The following is a 5,584-nucleotide window of genomic DNA, read 5'->3' on the forward strand; positions in this document are numbered from 1 at the left end:
TGGATAAACCACAGCTCCCTGTTCTGTTGATAATGAAACCACTGAAACTGCAAGTTACGGATAGGCGGTCAGTGAACCTGGTGTACTTTAAATGTTGCATTTCAGCTTCCGACCAATCATATACGCCAAAACTACTATTCCCAAACTCAGAACACATTTCCTGGTTGTGCTGCAGCATTAACTATCGAATGACTGAATTTCCTTCTGTCAGGAGATTTTAAAGTGGCAAAGAACCTGAATTTTATGAAACCTAAACTATTGAGCCATTAGGGAGGTTATAACTAGGTAAAAATAATGAGAGTCTCTAAAATTTGTTGGTAATTTGGGAAGAACTTCTTTCCTGGAGAGTGGGAATTTTCTATGACTTAACTATCACAGGGAATAATTCCCACTCTCCAGGAAAGAAGTTCTTCCCAAATTACCAACAAATTTTAGAGACTCTCATTATTTTTACCTAGTTATAACCTCCCTAATGGAAGAGTGGTTGTGATGCATTTCTTCATCATTTTCATATTCAGAACGTCTTTAACCAGAGTGCACATTGCAACCTTTGGCAGTTCATTTAAAAAAATCAAAAAAATCACTGCTGTTCATCATTCAATGAGTACTTTAGACTCACCGATTCCCCAGTGGTCATTAAAGATCAATAAAGCTTCACCTAATATGGGATTTCCGTTCAGTGGTACATAACAATTAAACTTGAGCAGATTATGTCGAGTTAATTTAACAGCTAGACATCCTCCAATTGGGTCCTTCAAATCCAAGAGCCCAATTACATTTGATGCAGCAATCACGTCAAGCTAATCTTTTACACTGTGTAAACAAGTACCCATTTTTTCATATTTAGATTGGATAAGTCAAATAACAATACTGCACTTGGTTAATCATTTAAATCCTGGCTGACTTAGACTTTGCATTTGTTTCATTAACTCTTGCTTCAAATCAGGTTGCATTGTAAGGGCTTAGGGCCAGAAAAGCACTTGTAAAATTACAATCCACTCTGTGAACTATGACATGTACCTTTGGCTCTACCCAATATTTTAGTTACGCACTAATAGGTCTACAGAAAAGAAATCCTCAGTCATTTACCCAGAAAATTCAAAGGATTTTTTAGCTGATATGGTTAGTTTAAAAAAACGCCGATTACAACATGTTTTAATGTTGTAAGTTAGGTATTCCACAGATTTTTACGTACTCAAAGAATTCCATTTTGAATGCAATTAGTGAATCTGTCTTCAAAAGTACCCTGCCCTCCAATCATTTATTCGATTCATTTTTGAAAGCTATTATTGAATCTGCTTTCATGGACACAAGTGAGAAAAGAAAAAAAGCAGGTATTTATTCACAAAATGCTGGAGTAACTCAGCAGGTCAGGCAGCATCTCAGGAGAGAAGGAATGGGCGATGTTTCGGGTTGAGACCCTTCTTCAGACTGATGTCAGGGGGGCAGGACAAAGGACCTTTCTAATCTGCTGAGTTACTCCAGCATTTTGTGAATAAATACCTTCAATTTGTACCAGCATCTGTAGTTATTTTCTTAAAGAAAATAAGCAGATAGGATTAGATTAAATTGGGTTTGGAAGGAAGCTCATGTGGAACACAAAGACAAATTATAGTTTCTAGACTACAAATTCTATGAATCTGCATTTTGCTTTACTAGGCTATACATTTGTGCAAATTAGTAAAAAAAATCATTTCTATAAAATAATTACAAACTCCCACTCTCTGAGCCTCTTTTTTAATATTTTCATAATTATAACCTCTTTTTTTCCACAAGAGACCAAGGTCACCAATTCCCCTCTAGATTCTCAGGCCCCCTTTAGATTCTTGGAGCACTTTCTCTCACGAGTATAAGATCTTAGACATCTTGCCACAATATATTCAGCTACGTTCATAAGTTCAAGGAGCAGAATTAGGCCATTCGGCCTATCAACTCCACTCCACCATTCAATCATGGCTGATCTACCTTTCCCTCTCAACCCCATTCTCATGCCAACTTCCCATAACCCCTTACACCCATGCTAATCAATAATCTGTCAATCTCCGCTTTAAAATATCCATTGACTTTGCCGCCACATCCGGATGTAGTAATGAATTCTACAGATTCACCACCCTCTGAGAGGGGATCTTATCGAAACGTATAAGATTATTAAGGGGTTGGACACATTAGAGGCAGGAAACATGTTCCCAATGTTGGGGGAGTCCAGAACCAGGGGCCACAGTTTAAGAATAAGGGGTAGGCCATTTAGAACAGAGATGAGGAAAAACTTTTTCAGTCAGAGTTGTGAATCTGTGGAATTCTCTGCCTCAGAGGGCAGTGGAGGCCAATTCTCTGAATACATTCAAGAGAGAGCTAGATAGAGCTCTTATGGATAGCGGAGTCAGGGGGTATGGGGAGAAAGCAGGAACGGGGTACTGATTGAGAATGATCAGCCATGATCACATTGAATGGCGGTGCTGGCTCGAAGGGCCAAATGGCCTACTCCTGCACCTATTGTCTATTGTCTCTGACTAAAGAAATTCTTCCTCATCTCTTTTCCAAATTGTCCTTTTATTCAGACTGGTCCTCGACTCTCCCATTAGTGGAAACATCGTCTCCACATTCATTCCCTCCAGGCCTTTCACTATTCGGTAAGTTTCAATGAGGTCCCCTCTCATCCTTCTAAACTCCAGCGAGTACAGGCTCAGTGCTGTCATATGTTAACCCAATCATTCCTGGGATCATTCTCGTAAACCTCCTCTGGACCCTCTCCAAGCCAGCACATCCTTCCTGAGATACGGAGCCCAAAACTGCTCATAATGCTTGAAAAAAAAAATCTGACCCGTGTCTTATAAAGCCTGAGCATTATATTCCTGTTTTTATATTCTAGTCCTCTTGAAATAAATGCATTGCATTTGCCTTCCTTACTACTGATTCGACTTGCAAATTAACTTTTTGGGAAATGTTAATTATGTTGTTTTAACTTTTTCTTCACAAGAGCCCCTTTTCTAATCTTATAAACTACTTTCAGATATGCTCTTCAACTTTTTTTTCTTTCCAAATTTGTAGATGGACTTAGCATTGTGTTTTGTTTTCATTTATTTCCAATGGCAGAGGTTGCAGAGTTTACTGGTAAATGTCTTTCTGCTTTGTTCAGTAGACTCTTCGGTTGAATTTATCATAATCAGGACAAAACATTTGCTGGAAGTGGCTGTTAGTATGCAAACTTTTAAATTTATCTAGAAGGCTAACCAGTAAGACTTACCTCAAGTCTCACCTCTGACGAAAAAAACCCCACCACCAATGCTGCCTGTTTAGTTTTTATGTTCACCCTGTGATCAAATGGGTTTCCCCAAGGAGAGCTTTATTGCCTTGCCTTCCTCCCACACCTCAAAGACGTGCTAGCTGTTAAGCGAATTGCATCTAGCATATGTGGAACTAATTAGTTGCCTGGGGAATGGGCTGGTGTGGTTGCTCTAACAGCCAACGTTCATCAATGGGATGCATGGCCTTCTAAGTTGTAAAGAAATATGAACTACATTAAAAGAAAAAGGACTTAAGGGCCTGATCTATATGGAGAGGATGGGGAGGCTAGGACTTTGTTCCCAGGAGTGCAGGAGGATAAGGGGTGATCTTATAGAGATATATAAGATCACGAGGGGAATAGATAGGGTAAATGCAGAGTATTTTACGCAGAGTAGATTAATCAAGAACCAGTGGACGCAGGTTTGTGAGAAGGGAAAGATTTAATAGGAACCTGAGGAGCAATTTTTTCAAAGGGTGGTGGGTATATGAAACGTGTAGCCAGAGGTAGTTGTTGAGGTGGGTACTATAACAGGATTTAAAAGACATTTGGACAGGTACATGGGTAGGAAAGGTTTAGAGGAATATGGGCCATACGTGGGCATGTGGGGCTCGTGTAGATGGGACATCCTGGTCAGCATGGGCAAGTTGGGCCCAAGGTCCAATTTCCATGCTGCATGATTCTATGATAAGAAATTAACAAGAATGATTTAAATCTACTTGTACCAACTTTTAGCATGTTTCATGACAGTATTGATTAGCCTTTGATTTTATTGTGGAGTAAACTTGAAATCTGGATATTGTTTGACAATGTTACTTATCTCAATTTCTCACATCTTTTCTCTAAGCATTGATCCACCTAATCCAGCAACATTTTAGCTTTTTATTCTTCAAACCACATTTCAGGAAAATGCTGCATTGTTGCGGAAGAGAATGTGAAGAGTGGAGAAACATGAGAGAGACAGCATTAGAGATGGAAAAAGGGCACATACACTTGCCCAAGTAGTCCTATATAGTCATCTTCAGGCAGAATCCAAATTCAACACCTACAGAGAGCCTAGGACCAGGGCTTTGGGTCTTTCCAGTGCTTTATATATAACAAATTTGAATTCCCAACAATTTAAACCCATGAAATTCACTGGAAAGATAATAAAACTAACATCTATGTCCTCTCCTTGGCTAATTTACTCAGTGTTCAAGCCATAGTTATGCTCAGTGGCAATGTTACACTATAGAACAGTACAGCACAGGAACAGGCCTTTTGGCCCATGATGTCTGTGCCAATCATGATGCTTTTCTAAACAAATATCTTCTGCCCGCACATGCTCCATATCCCTGAATTCACTGCATATTTATGTGTCTATCTTAAAGACACACACAACACCATCATTCACATCTGTTTCCACCACCACTCCTGTGTTCAAAGCACCTACCACAGTGGAAAAAAACCCTCACCTGCACATCATCTTTACACTTTCTTTGTTGGACTTATAGCTACGCTCTCTTTGACATTTTCACCGTGGGAAACAAGTTCTGAATGTCTCCCCTACTCATGACTCAAAATTTTATGAATTTCGATTAGGTCTCCACTCGACCTCCGACACTCCAAAGAAAACAATTCAAGTTTGTCCAACCTCTCCTTATCGCTAAAATCCACTAATGCGGACAGCATCCTGGAAAACCTCCTGCACCTTCTCCAAAGCCTCCACATCCTTCCCGTAATGTGCAACCAGAAATGCACACAATACTCCAAATGCCACCTAACCAAAGTTCTTATATTCAATCCCCCAACCAATGAAGGCAGATAGACTATACACCATCTTTTATCTACGTGTGTTGCTACTCTTAGAGAGCTATGGACTTGGACTGTAAGATCTATTGGACAGACTATGAAATTTGTATGCTTGGCATCAATTCCTGAAACAAGGAAGAAACTACCTGGTGGATATAGGAAAATAATTCAAAGATCCACTAAAAGCCTAAAAAAAAAGCAATATCCACACCGACTCCAGGAAACCTTTGGCGCACAAAAGGTCAAAGTGGCGCAGCAGATTCGGGATGGTATTAAGGAGCGTGCTAGTGTTTTTATGGAGCAGACCCATCCATCCCATTAGGCACCTTCACTCCATTTGCCTAGGATCCATTGTTTCCATTTGTCCTCAAACAAACAAGCTTGTAGAAAATTGACTCCCAATAAATGAACTGGCCAAAATTCTTAGTCAGCCAACTGTGCATTTTGATTATGAAACTTCATTAATGCAGGATTATGTTTTCATAACTTTATTTGTACATTTTACATTTA

The sequence above is a fragment of the Rhinoraja longicauda genome, chromosome 27 (assembly GCF_053455715.1).
Source record: "Rhinoraja longicauda isolate Sanriku21f chromosome 27, sRhiLon1.1, whole genome shotgun sequence".
Taxonomy (NCBI): Eukaryota; Metazoa; Chordata; class Chondrichthyes; order Rajiformes; family Arhynchobatidae; genus Rhinoraja; species Rhinoraja longicauda.